At 40.9% G+C, this 15,339-nt stretch overlaps 1 protein-coding gene across 1 annotated transcript in view; it reads right to left on the reverse strand.

Annotated features, from left to right (window-relative positions):
* LOC135213847 (ras GTPase-activating-like protein IQGAP1) overlaps positions 1–15,339 on the reverse strand; it is a 201,387-nt gene that overhangs the window by 46,118 nt on the left and 139,930 nt on the right. The window lies entirely within an intron of this gene.

Genomic DNA, 15,339 nt, shown 5'->3' on the forward strand with positions numbered 1-15,339 from the left:
TTTAAGTTTTAGTTTTAAGTGATTCTTAAATCTAATCTACGCCCTCTCTTCCAGGCGCCGGCAGTGAGGGATACCGCACTGGCAACCCTGCGGGCCTGGGTCGGCGGTTTTGGGAAGAACGCCGCCAAGGGTATGCCCTACATCCTAGAGAAACGGTTGGCGGTATTAATCTTCCCCGGAGGCAAGGCGACAGGATACGTCGACCCAGTAGAGGCTGGCCCCGACTATCGCCTTCATCCAACAACAGCTGGCTGCCTCATTAACTGACCAAGACCAGGATATCTCCACGGACGTCGCGACTTTAGATATTAATGTGGAACCTATGGTAGGTGTAGACGACCTGTTGGTCGAGGTAGGTAAGGTGGACACCCAAGGGTCACCCTTGGGCGTAACTGTTTCTTCTACTCCTGCAACCTCTCCATCCTTCCAAGGCTTTACAGGTGATGAATTGTATACTCCTCCTGACGCTTCGGTTAGACCTAAGGTCAAGGGTCAAGCAGTGAAATCCTTGACAAAGACGTCGTCGTCGTCTAAGAAGACGGCTTCGGCTTCGGTGCCTCCTCGCGTAAGTCTCCGGCTGGGAATCCCGGAGCAGACAGGTCTAAGGCTTCTAGCTCCGGCTCTAAGTCCTCGAGGAGTAAAATCTCCAGAGAGAGATCTCGCACTCCGGCAGAGTCACCAGTTCCGCTACCCTTGGTTCCGATTCAGAGCCACCCCTCCACCTCCGCAGCAGCTCCGGCTTTGGACTCCAATGCTGGCCTGTTGCAACAGGTGGGCGACCTGGTTGGGTCCCTAAAGAGTAGCATGGAACAAATGATCTCTCGGTTGTCGGATAGGATTACTTCCCAAGACTCCATTATAGCCGGACTGAGAGAAGCTCCTCTAGCCTCTCCTCCACTTTCCAATACAAGTGGAACTCAGCTTCCTCCGTATGACTCGCTACCTCCGTTCTCGATGAACAACCCATGGAGAGTAGCGTCATACGCCCCCTTCCAAGACGGTCTCATTTCTATACCGGAATTTGGAACTCGAAGGATAGAGGACTTCGAGTTCTACCCGGAAGACCTCCAGCCTCCGTTCATAGGCTACGCAAGGCTCACAGCTTCAGCCATGGTTCGGGATGATAGGGTACCAAAGGAGACAGTCCTCTATTCACGAGACCAGGCTCAGAGAGAATGGCTCAGGTGTTTTAGAGGACATGGATTGTTCTAATACCAAGATACAACCTTTTAAGAGTCCCTTTACCATTTTCACAATGGATGAGAGTACCCCGCTCCCGTTCCTGACAAAGATCGCGAGGTCTACCATCCCAGCGGCCCAGAAGGGGGAACCCATACCTCAATTGAAGGAAGCAGATCCCACATCTCCGTTACTCCCCTCAGCCGGAGAATTGTGGGAAGACTTGCCGAACACCTTTTCAGCTGGCAAACTCAAACCGGACTGTGCTATGGAGCAGTTTGGTGAAAAAGCTACCCAGGCTCCCAGATAGCCTTATTCAGGCTGAATTTGATGCGAAATCGCGATTAGCCAGATCAATTAACTCTATGGCTATGACCGAGGTAGCAACCATAGCCTATGGCTCAGAACCGCTTTTTAAGCTCATGACCAAATCCCTGACTCAAACGGTACAGTCAGATATGTTTGAGTTTGCCACTGCTAGAACGAATTGTAGGAAGCATGTCCTACAAGAGGCAACCATTCGGCATGAGCCGAATAGGTTACTCTCGTCTAACATCTGGGGAGCAGATCTCTTCCCAGAAGCTATGGTGAAGGAAGTCCAGTCAGAGGCTACGAGGCTGAACCAGAGCCTTAAGGACCGTTGGGGCCTTACGGCTAAGAGGAGGCAAGACCTAACAGCTAAAGGTAAGGGGCAGAGGAAACCCAGACGTTTCCAACCTTACCAGAAAAAGCAGCCACGCTTTCCTCAGCAAGTTCCAGCGGTGCCCTTAGTGCAAACAGCCCAACCTTCCACTTCTAAAGCTCAATCACAGCCAATTTATGTGATATCCCCTCAGCCTCAGCCCTCCACCTCTTACGCCATCTCTCCAGCTTACAATCAAGCCTTCGAGAGTCAAGCTTCACAGAAGTATGACCGCTCGGGTAAGGGAGGCAGAGGTAAGCGTTCCTTTCGTGGGAGAGGATCGGGAGGCCCCTTAATAGGGGAAAGCACTTCAGAGGAGGCCGAGGCGGTTACCAGAACCAATGAAGAACTTCAGGTAGGAGGGAGGCTGTTTCACTTTCGCCACCGGTGGAACTTCAGCGAATGGGCTCAGAGCATAGTGTCAAAAGGCCTGGGTTGGAGCTGGTTGACGAACCCACCTCCATCCAGACCTTTCCGTCAACTTCCTTCCAAGGAATTGACAGAGTACGCGGAGGACCTCCTTCAGAAAGGAGCTATAGCGAGAGTCAAGAGATTAAAATTTCAAGGTCGCTTGTTCAGCGTGCCAAAGAAAGGCTCACAAAAAAGAAGGGTAATCTTAGACTTGTCCCGCTTAAACTAGCCATCCGCTGCGACAAGTTCAAGATGCTCACGATCTCGCAGGTGCGGACCTTACTTCCCCGTGGGGCCGTCACCACCTCTATCGATCTTACAGACGCCTACTATCATATCCCTATTGCAAGACACTTCCGTCCGTATCTGGGTTTCAAGATAGGAGACCAGACATTCTCCTTCAAGGTAGTTCCCTTCGGACTCAACGTGGCACCCAGGGTCACGAAGCTAGCGGAAGTGGTAGTGCAACAACTCAGGTCACAAGGGATTATGGTAGTAGCGTATCTCGACGATTGGTTGATCTGGGCTTCAACAGTCGAGGAATGCAACAGGGCTACACTGAAAGTGATTCAGTTCCTGGAATATCTAGGCTTCAAGATAAACAGGACCAAGTCAAGACTCACTCCAGAGTCAAACTTTCAGTGGCTGGGCATTCAATGGAAATCTATCCTCCCATACTCTGCGATTCCATCAACCAAAAGGAAAGAAATAGCGAAGTCAGTCAAGCAATTTCTAAGTCACAAACTGGCGTCATGGAGGACTCAGGAAAGGATCCTGGGTTCTCTCCAGTTGCATCAGTGACGAACGTCTTAATGAAAGCCAAACTGAAAGACCTAACCAGAATCTGGCGCTCACGAGCAAATGTCAGGTCCAGGGACAAACTATCCTCAGTCCCTCTGATTCTAAAGAATCGACTTCGGCCGTGGGCGAAAGTCAAGAATTTGTCAGTGTCAGTACCCCTTCAGTTCCCTCCACCAGGGATCACCATCCACACAGACGCGTCCTTAAGCGGTTGGGGAGGGTATTCCCAGGTCAAAAAGGTTCAAGGAACTTGGTCACCTCAGTTCCGTCAGTTTCCATATAAACGTACTGGAGGCAATGGCAGTGTTCTTGACTCTAAAAAGGTTGCGCCACCAAAGTACTCCCACATAAAGCTAGTCCTGGACAGCGCAGTGGTAGTACATTGTATAAACAGAGGAGGCTCCAAGTCACGTCATCTAAATCATGTCATGGTAGCCATCTTCTCCCTGGCAGACAAGTTCAGTTGGCATCTCTCCTCCACTCACATAGCTGGAGTGAGAAACGTCATAGCAGACGCGCTATCCCGATCAGTGCCCCTAGAGTCGGAACATGGTCACTGGACAACAGTTCGTTCCAATGGATCCTTCAAAGAGTTCCAGGGCTACAGGTGGATCTCTTCGCATCTCAAGCGAACCACAAACTACCGTGTTATGTAGCCCCCAACCTGGACCCTCTGGCCTATGCCACGGACGCCCTGGCTCTAGACTGGAACAACTGGAAGAAGATTTATGTCTTCCCTCCAGTGAATCTTCTCATGAAAGTTTTAAACAAACTCAGGACATTCAAGGGTCAAGTGGCTCTAGTAGCCCCAGACTGGCCGAAGAGCAATTGGTATCCCCTAATTCTGGAACTGGGCCTTCGTCCTCTTCGGATCCCCAATCCCAGGCTCTCCCAGTCAGTACAAACGAAAGACTGTGTTCGCTTCCTCAGGGATTCTCAAAACCCTAACTTTATGGATTTCATGAAGTTTGCGGCAAAAAGAGATGCGAATATTGACCCTCAGAATATTCTCTTCTTGGAATCCGATAAAAGGGATTCAACTTTGAGACAGTATGATGCTGCTGTCAAAAGTTAGCAATCTTCCTGAGAGAATCAGATATTAGAATCATGACAGTTAATTCAGCTATATCCTTTTTCAGATCCCTATTTGAAAAAGGTTTAGCAGCTAGCACGATTACGACAAACAAGTCAGCTTTGAAAAAGATATTTCAATTTGGGTTCAACATAGACTTGACGGATTCCTACTTCTCGTCTATTCCTAAGGCATGTGCTAGACTTAGACCTTCTGTAAGGCCTACGTCAGTTTCATGGTTCTTAAACGATGTTCTAAAACTGGCTTCAGAAACCGATAATGACACATGCTCGTTTATAATGCTCTTAAGAAAAACCCTATTTTTATTAAGCTTAGCTTCAGGAGCAAGAATTTCAGAACTGTCGGCTTTATCCAGAGATCCGGATCATATTCAATTCCTTCCCACAGGGGAAGTCCTACTTTCTCCGGAATGTAGCTTTTTAGCAAAGAATGAAGATCCTTTGATGAGGTGGGAACCTTGGAAGGTACTACCCTTCCACAAGATGTATCTCTTTGCCCAGTTTCAACCTTACGAGCCTTTCTGTCCAGGACCTCCTCATCCTCATCGGGTCCCCTCTTTAAGAGGAAAAAGGTGGAACTTTATTCCATTAAGGCATCAGGCAACAAATCCTGTACTTTATTAAGCAAGCCAATCCTGACTCTTTCCCGAAAGCACATGATGTCAGGGCAGTAGCCACCTCAATTAATTATTTCCAACATATGAACTTCGATGAGTTGAAAAAGTATACCGGATGGAAATCGCCGACAGTGTTCAAACGTCATTACCTTAAGTCCTTGGAAGCTCTGAAATTTTCAGCAGTAGCAGCGGGTAACATAGTTTCCCCTGACTCTAGCTAATCTGTAGTAGAAGATTCAGTCCTCCTTTCTACCTGCCTCACCCAACAGTTCGTCTATTCCTGCCTTGTTCATTTACATTCACCTTGTGTCTTAGCTGCTTTTATGATGGTGTAGTGGGTGCCCCTTATTTTTTTGCTAGGGACACTCACAGATGATTATAGATATTGATCTCATGGATGTTATCCCCTTATTTTTATGCTAGGGGATACATCTTATTTATAATGGTTACGGGTTTTTGTATATTAAGTCATATACATTCCTTTATATATTATCATTGTTGATTATTTTGTTCATTTGATTATATTAATTGCTATAATATTTTTGATACATGCCTTTACACAGATACCATCTTGATACATGTAAGCCAATTTACCTCTGTATATATGTAAATTACCTTATGTTAAGAAACATGATTAGAATTAAGTGTAATTTAAGCATATTTCTATTTTTGTATCACTGTGTATATGTATCTTTTTAGCAATTATATTCCTTTTATATTTATTTTATCTTTTATTTGAGACCTATTCTGATTTATTTTATTACTTTTGTTTACAATCTTGTGCTATTTCTCTGGTACGATTTCGCGCAGCGACACGAGCTGAGCCCAGAAAAGGGATTTGACGTAAGGAAAAATCTATTTCTGCGATTGGCTCGTGTCGCCAGCGAAATCCCACCCTACCCATCCCTTCGCCCAAGATTGTCTGCTAACTTTCAGGATGGCCACCAGAGGCGCAGCAGTCGGCAGCATGGATGGAGTAGTAGTAGTAGTACGAGCTGCTCACTCTGTGGGTCGGCTCCCCTCATGGAGGGTTTTTGTAGTGGGAGATTTCTATTGGCATTTGGCTCGTGGTAGTGGTCTCACTCGCCTAGTGTTCATACCGACACCCTCCTGGAGGGTGAGCGAGTCAGTTATACTGACCTTTTTCTTTATTTTATTTATTCTCTGGTATGTGTTAGTACATTTACCCTAGAAATAATAGATTAAAGGATATTTCGCTGGCGACACGAGCCAATCGCCCAGAAATAGATTTTTCCTTACGTCAAAATCCCTTTTTTTTCAAAAAAATTCACCATAAATCTAAATACGTATTGTCCTACAGACTTCCAATTTCTTTCAAAATGAAGACAAATAATTGAATATTACTATACTGTAAGAGTATTAGCTTACAATTGCAGTTTTCGACCATATCTGACGAGTTAAAGTTGACTGAATGTCGAATTTTTTATATATTTTTTATTTTTTTATATGCAATTATTTCGGAAATTAAAAAAGCTACAACCTTCAAATATTTTTCGTTTTACTCTACATGAAATTGCGCACATTTTCACATATAAAACTCTATGAAATGCCTAATATGAAACGGAGCAAATATTCCGAGAATGGGATGAACGCATTTCGGAGATTTGTGGCGGAGAATCCGCGCGCGGAGGGAAGGAAAGATTTTTTTTTAAATTCACCATAAATCTAAATATTTTGCTAGAGACTTCCAATTTGTTTCAAGATGAAGATAAATGACTGAATATTACTAGACTGTAAGAGTTTTAGCTTATAATTGCATTTTTCGACCATTTCAGTAGAGTCAAAGTTGACCGAACATGGTTTTTTTTCTATTTATCGTGATTTATATGCAAATATTTCGAAAATGAGAAAAGCTACAACCTTCAATTATTTTTTGTTGTATTCTACATGAAATTGCGCACATTTTCATATATAAAACTTTATGTAACGGCTAATTTAAAATGGTGCAAACATTACCACAATCGCACGTATGATTTTTTTGGAAGAGTTACCGCGTGGACGTAAAGAAAATGTTATTTTTTTCATAAATTCACCATAAATCGAAATATTGTGCTAGAGACATCCAATTTGTTGCAAAATGAAGGTAAATGCTTGAATATTACTAGAATATAAGCGTTTTAGCTTACAATTGCGTTTTTCAACCATTTCGGTAGAGTCAAAGTTGACCGAAGGTTGAAATTTTGGCAATTATCGTTATCTATATGAAAATATCTCAAAACTGATAAAAGCTACAACCATGGGTTGTTTTTAGTTGTATTGTGCATGAAATTGCGCACATTTCCATATATAAAACTTTATATAACGGCTAATTTTAAAATGGTGCAAACATTACCACATTCGCATGTATGATTTTTTTCGAAAGAGTTACCGCGCGGACATAAGGAAAAAGTTTTTTCATAAATTCACCATAAATCGAAATATTGTGCTAGAGACTTCCAATTAGTTGCAAAATTAAGGTAAATGATTGAATATTACTAAAATATAAGTGTTTTAGCTTACAATTGCGTTTTTCGACCATTTCGGTAGAGTCAAAGTTGACCGAAGGTTGAAATTTTGGCAATTATCGTTATTTATATGAAAATATCTCAAAACTGATAAAAGCTACAATCATGAGTATTTTATTGTTGTATTCTACATAAAAATGCGCACATTTTCATATATAATACTTCATGTAACGGCTAATTTAAAATGGTACAAAAATTATGTCAAAGTGACGAAATAATTTCTGAGATGTGTCACAGATACTTTTTAGTGCGGCAAGAAAAATATTCCCACTTGCGGTCCCAAGGCCAGCATACATTGGGATAAGGAGCTGTGAACCTTGTAGAGGTGCAGTGGCTTAAACCTACCATAAGACTGCTTGGGGGTTATGTTGGAACCTCTGTGACCTTTTAGGAAGCAATAGGCTTATGGATGGTACAAATTAACAGCTCTGAGGGCTCACGACAGGCCTAGCAAGCCGGTGAGCTGCTATAAATTGCTCATGAACCGCACGACTTACTTCAGGACAGACCCATTGATCAAAGGATGCCCGGGCACATCCTGACTCGGAATGTTATTGGACATGGACAGGGAAATAAATCTTTGAGATTAGGAACAATTAATCTAAGTACTTTGAGAGGTGAGGAGGAGGAGGTAATCATGATGATGGAGGAAAGAAAAATAGACATTTTGGGCTGTGTGAAACCCGTTTACCAGGAGAAGGAACAAAATTATTGCATAACAATTACCAATTATTTTACAAAGGTGGAAGAACCGCACGACACGGAGTAGGTTTTATTGTGAGTGAAGAGCTAGCTGGAAAAATTAGTCATCTAGAATTCAAATGTGATAGGATTATTAGCATTTCCTTAAAGTTAGGAACATTTCAAGCCAGCATAATTCAGGTGTATGCACCACAGCAGGGCCGCCCTCAAGAAGAAAAGGAAGAATTCTACAGACATCTACAAGAAGTAAAAGATTCTGTCCCATATGTAGAGAATACATTAATAACCTTGGAGATATGAATGGACATATTGGGCAAGACAGGACAGGCATAGAGAGCATATTAGGACCATTTAGCATTGGAGACAGAAATAGAGAAGGAGAAAACAATTGATTTTTGCATACTAAACCAGATGTCCATTATGAACTCTTTCTATAATCATAGAGACAGCCACGAAGTGGACGTGGTACCGATGGAACTCGGCTTTAGGAGCATATACTGAAAATCAATGATTGATATGGCAATAACAAATAACAAAAATATGGTCAGAGATGTAAAAAGCATCCCTCTGTGTCATTCGATTCAGATCACAGGCTTCTCTTAATTAAATTAAAGATGACAAAACCAAACCAATTAAAAGCCAAGTGAGAGAAAGATTTATTTTAGAGAATATGAGAGAAGAGGAGTGCTTAGTTAGATATCAAAACGAAATAAGTAGAGCTAAACAAATGCAACAGGATAGCAATGACCCAAATGAAAAATGGAGACACTTTAGAATGGCTGTAGTGGGTGCTGCTAATAATACAGTGCAAAAGAAAAGAGTTCGAGGTAGGAGGAAAAAACAAACTGCTTGGTGGACCCCCACACTAAAGGCCGCTGTTGCAAAACAAAATGAAACTCTTCAGAAAATGGATGAAAACTTTGAATTTGGAAGATCACAATAACTATAAAGAAGCGTCGAGAGAAACGGAAAGAATAAAAGCTCAAACAAAAAGAGAAACATGGGAAAGAATAGGAGAAGATCTGGGAAATGATCTCCAAGGTACCAGAAAACTCATATATAGCACTGCCAAAAACTATAGAAAGGGAAGCCAACCACCCTCTTATGTAATCAAAGACCCTATGGATGGGACAATTTTAACCGAACCCCGAGAAATTGAATTAGGATGGAAACATCACTTTGAAACACTACTAAACAACGGAAACAATGACCTTGAAGAGCATGTAGAATTTGATGTGGTTGGGGATGCAGAACCTGACATAACAACACTGGAGTTAAAAAATGCTCTCAAGAGGATGAGAAATGGTAAGGCCCCTGGAGTGGATACAATACCTGCATAGCTCCTTAAAAACATGGGGAGGATGGAGTCATCTGGCTACTAGAGCTAATCGACATACTCTGGAATGGGCAAATGCCACCTGAAGACTGGAGAAGAGATCTAATATGCCCAATCTATAAGAAAGGTGACAAGACAAATTGCAGCAATTATAGAGGAATATCCCTAATGTCACATGCTTTTAAAGTATATGAAAGAATACTTGAAACTAGATTGAGAGGATATGTTGAACCAAAGCTGGGTGAATGGCAAAACGGTTTTCGACCAGGAAGAGGGACAACTGATATGATTTTCTCCCTCAAGAGATATTTGAGAAGAGCTGGGAATGGGACAGGGATAGATATATTGCTTTTATAGATCTAGAAAAGGCTTTTGATAGAGTACCAAGAATGAAAATATGGGATGCCTAAAGACCCTTACTATGGAATCCCTGAGAAACTTATAAGAGCAATTTATAACACCTATCAAAAACATCAGATCCAGAGTAAAAACAAATCAAGAGAATGAAGACTGGTTTGAAATAAAATCAGGAGTAAGACAGGGCAGCGTCCTTTCGCCACTTCTTTTTATATTGTTCTTAGATAAATGTATGAGGGAACTAGGTGAGGATGAAGCTGCAGATATGACCATCAAACCTATGTATACAGAGGACCATGCAATGATAGCCCTCAGCGCAGAATCTCTCCAAGAAAACGTCAAACAACTGGAACGCGATCTTAACAGCTAATGGAATGCGGATCAACAAGAATAAGACAGAGATCATGCACTTATCACGAACACCAAGTAACGTAGATGTAGAATTAGAAGTCAGACATTGAAACAGTGTAGAAATTTCAAATACTTAGGAGTAGAGTTTAGTGACCAAAACGATTCAAAACTGGAAACAACTACCCGAATACAGAAATTCAGTAACAACCTGTATCTGCTCTACCCACTAATGAAAGACAGAAATATACCTCGCAAAGTGAAAACCATAATATACCTCTCTATTTTAAGACCAATATTGACTTATGGCCATGAATCATGGACATTAACATCAAGAACTAGAATGCCAACTTCAAGCAGCTGAAATGAAAGCCCTAAGACTCATAAAAGGTGTAACAAGACTAGATAGGCTACAAAATGAAGACATTAGAAGAGAACTGGGAGTGGAGGGGATACTAGATTTTGTGGAGAGAGGACAGCTTAGATGGTTTGGACACACCAAAAGAATGGAGGAGGAGCGATATCCTATAAGGTTTTTGGAATGGACACCGGAAGGAAGGAGACCGGTAGGAAGACCAAAAATGAGATGGCTACAAAACATAGAGAGAGGAGTAGAGAGGAGAGGCTCTAGTTTGCGGGAAGTTGATGAGATGAGGCTCTATGATGATCGCCAAGAATGGAGACTGTTCCTGAAGCAGGACGACTGACAGGCCTGGAGGCCTACCTGGCGTCTGGTGAGAAAGGTGAGAAAAGAAAAAAATTCGCGCTTGCGCGCCTGCGTAACGATTGAACAAAACAACACCTTGATCCGTGAACTCCCATTCAAAAGTTTTAGGCTGGTAGGCCTATAAGTATTTTTCCGCGAATTTAAAAAAAAAACTTTTGTAAGTCGACGTAAAATACGTCCAGTCGGCACACGGGAGACAAAAAATGTCGACGTAAAATACGTCCAGTCGGCGTAAGAGGGTTAATATAGATGGAACAATTCTGTGGAGTGACAGTAAAGAATTAGGTTTAGATTCTTTAGGTGGCAAGAGTAAATCAAGAAAAATACAGTCGGATTGACATTAAGGGATTATCTTTAGGTTCTTATGCGGTTGGGTTAATATTAAGTTAAGCTAAACTAGGTATAGTTTAGGTCGAAGGTCTTAAACCACTGTAATATTATTATGGTAATAAATTAGGTTAAGGAAAGTTTGAGTTTTATTTTAAAAACCCTCAAATTTGTTCCAACATACTCATTCAATTGTAACTATTAAAGGCCCTTACAATGTTCAAGATTCAAAATGTACAAGTAATAAAGAAACTTTTGAAGCTCAAAATGTAAGAGATAAAATAGGGATAAGAGAAACTCGGTTGTGGTAGAGCCTGATCTTTGAAGGGGGAGAACATTTCTGTTATCTTGGGTACATATTAGATTGAAGCAGTTACTAAAGAAGAGAGCAACAACAGCAGCAATAGCCTGGATGGAGTGGAGAGATTGCGAGACCACCGTTAAATTAAAAAATATCCCATTAACAGACAGTACAAATTTACACATGAACAAGAGGTGTACTATTCTTATACTGCAGAAATAGGTGCAATGAAAAAAAAAATATTTTAAAAAGATGCAACTATAGACTGCTTTGATTCATAGCTACAGCACAATAAGAAGTTCACATCATGAATGAGGAAGTGGTGGAAGAATTTTCTGTCCAGTACATGGAAACCAGACAGATCTGAAAGGTTTAGACAGTTTAGATTTATGATACAATGGGGTGAGGAACAGCTAGTTTGTTAAAACAGTAAATATGACCTGTCGGAAAACCCAGGAAATCATGAAAACAGGCATAGACTTTTTCCTCAGCTGCACAGGAACTCAGGTGGAAAGTGCATAAGCAAAATAGTATGAAGAAAATTAATTATATGTACTTGAAAACACATAAAAGGAAAAATCTAACAAATGTTAATGATTAATAATGATGACACTAATGGCTACCACTTCATAAAGGACTGAGTCTTGAAGTCTTTTAATACTGTGACTGATGTTTACTGTATCCACTGAATAACTCCTTTATAGAACAATTACTTTGCATAGTATTATGAATGGTGGTCTACCAACCCTTCATTCTTTAAGAGAATTTTTTATTAGGTTTAATGCATTTTTACTTTTGGACTGTATAAATACTATTTGTGCCTCCCCCTTTAAGTGTATAGTATATCAAAGGTAAGACTGAAGAATTTTTTATCAAGAAGGTAAAGATGATTCTTATTTTATTGGTTTAATATAATTTTCTCCCATTTTTATCAAATTTAAAATTATATGCTGGGTCTAACTTAGGTATGAGGCAGTATAGAAAATAACCAGATCACCAAAATGCTAAGTTAAGTATACCTTAGTTTTACTAGACCACTGAGCTGATTAACAGCTCTCCTAGGGCTGGTCCGAAGGATAAGATATTTTTACATAGCTAGGAACCAAATGCTCATCTAGCAACGGGACCTACAGCTTATTGTGGGATCCGAAGCACATTATATCGAGAAATTAATTTCTATCACCAGGAATAAATTCCTCTGATTCCACATTGGCCGAGCCGGGATTCGAACTTCAGACCACTGGATTGACAGCCGAGCATGAAAACCATTCGTCCAGCGTGCAACATGCAACATATACACTACTTTTGATACAGCTTGCTGACTGGTGATATCTGTCATTTCTTAAATAAACAATTTTCTGACTTGGAATGAAATGAGTGTTCTTATAAACATAGCATAGGCTAATGGCTTTTTATACAGCAATTCTTATATGCATAATTGCTCTAAAGGTCAGCAATCAAACCCCTTAAGCACGCAATCTTTTAGGGGACATAGCAGGTGGAGTGTATATCCCAAATTTGGTTGGGGTGATGAGTTCTGCTACATGTGTGCGCTAAGTCAAGCATTCACCGTTCGTTATTACAAACCCATTACTCACAAATACCTTTAATTGTATAAAACTCACTCAGATGGACCAATCTGACACTGCAAAGATATATCCCACTACATGGTGTCACTCCAGGTGGCCATTCTACCATTTTTACTCATATAAGAGACTTAACAAAGATAATTTTTTAGTGCTACAAGTGTTTTGGGACCCTACCCAGAGCCTCACCACCTACCCACCCCTCCTATACCAGAATACTCAAGGTCTCTCAATTCCAGATGCCACCGCAAGACAGTAGCTCCCTTTTGGCACTGACCAAATGGGGGACTGTGATGCAAGTCTAGGCCTAAAAACAAGGGGATTAATAGTCACTGACCAGTGGGACAGCCTTCAAGAAGTATCATCCCCCCTATTTGAAGGACCTGGGGGGTAGATGGTCGAAGGAGAGGCCAGATTCCTTCTTCACACTAGAAACCTCATAAACAATGAACATGCGAGTCCCGTGTTCTGTCTGAGAGGTAAAGTGTCTTCCTCAAGGTATGGTGTCTGTATGAGAACCTTATATCCTTACCAATCCTTCCATCTTCCCCTTGATAACATCCCATCCTTCCCTCTTATCCTTATAGAAAAAAACCTATCTACCAAACCTTTGTTCCTCTTATCCTATTTTCCTGGTCCTAACTGTGTGCAGCATTCGCCTCAGTTTCAATCCCCTCACCCTGTGACAATGTGCTAATCTTCATTTGATAATGTTTAAGCCTTATCTATTGCATAAAGGCTGCACTTATTTATAGTAATTAAATATTAAAGATTTGACTACTACTACATCATCTCGACAAATAGTATAAATAATATGAACAAATAATCATGCAATGCAATTGAATGGTTAAGTGGATTAGGGAATCTGTGCATGTTAGTTAGTTATTAATTGTCGTAATTTTCCCTTCCAGCGAGCGAGAATATTTTTTCTGAAAACCTCCAAGAACTGTCCAACTCCATAAGAAGCCATCTGTGGCCCCAGTATCAGCGGTTTAAATGAAGACAACAGATGCATTTATCTAGTTACTCATTTGTCCTCTGTTGTGCTCCCTTTGTTTATCATTTCTACATTAGTAGTACTACTGTGAATATATTAATGTCTGTACTAAGTGTCTAAATGCCGGCTGGCGACCTCCAAACTTCCCCTTTGAAAATATGATTTATTATGCTTTTATGAGTCCTTAACAAGGCCAAAGAATTGCAACATAACTGGTGATCTATACCATGATTCACTAAGATAGTTGATTGGAATTTTTGAAATAGAAAGTAAAAATCCCCATTCTACCTTTGGTGACTAAGATGAACCTTGATTTCTTAAAGTAAATTCTATTACAACTCGAGTTGGAACCATGGAAGCAAAACAGCCAAGAAAAATTTTATATTTCTTGATAAAATCTCTCAAAAATTAGCTAGGGATTTGCATACTACCAGATAGGGCAGAAAGGAATTTAAATTCCCCGCTAACGTTCATAACCTTCTAGAATGCAAAAATTGCTGTGCTTTATGTTCATCTCACATCTTCAATTGTAAAGATAAGTGCTTTTATTTGTGCAGTGAAGCCTCTGTTTAAAATCCCGCAACACTCCAGACCATAAGTGTGTATGTATTATGTATGTGTAGGAGAGAGAGAGAGAGAGAGAGAGAGAGAGAGAGAGAGAGAGAGAGAGAGAGAGAGAGAGAGAGAGAGAGAGAGAGCTGGCTTCCTGCCCTCCGGACAGCCAACCCTCAGAATTGTTCAAATGACACTCAATAAAAGTTTCAATGTTGTTCAGGAAGCAACTGTAATCACAGTGTTTAGGTCGTTCTTAATGTATATGTAAAGCATGTCTTATCCTTGGATTTGAAAATATTCATGATTTCAGACAAATTTTATGGAACTTAGCTTCTGTACATGTGAGTTCTCAACAAAGGACCAACCTGAGATAGTTGAGCCCCACAAACATTGTCAAGAACAAAGGCAGGGTTTGCTTTTTTTTCCCTTCTTATGAGATTCTACACAATTCCCGTGCTGATAAGTTAGAAGCTACACCAATCCCAAGTGTTTCCCATGCAGAAGAACAATACATGTCCATATAGATTGAGTGGTACTGTCAGAACCAACTATCTGTAGCTTTGAATTGCTACCTCATGCCCCTCAAATACCCAACTGGCACCTCCACCTATTTCTTGAGAACAAATCACTTGCATGACCAACATTTGTCCAATATGCAGTCTTAATTATGGAATAGCAATGCTTAAGGATGAACCAAGCCTAATAAAATTGTTTTTCTCTGGCACTTTCTGGGTAAAGCTGAAAATCTTTTGAAAAGTAATGAATCTAGTAATCATCCTAAATTTTAATGCTGTTA

Source organism: Macrobrachium nipponense, chromosome 43, assembly GCF_015104395.2.
Source record: "Macrobrachium nipponense isolate FS-2020 chromosome 43, ASM1510439v2, whole genome shotgun sequence".
NCBI lineage: Eukaryota > Metazoa > Arthropoda > Malacostraca > Decapoda > Palaemonidae > Macrobrachium > Macrobrachium nipponense.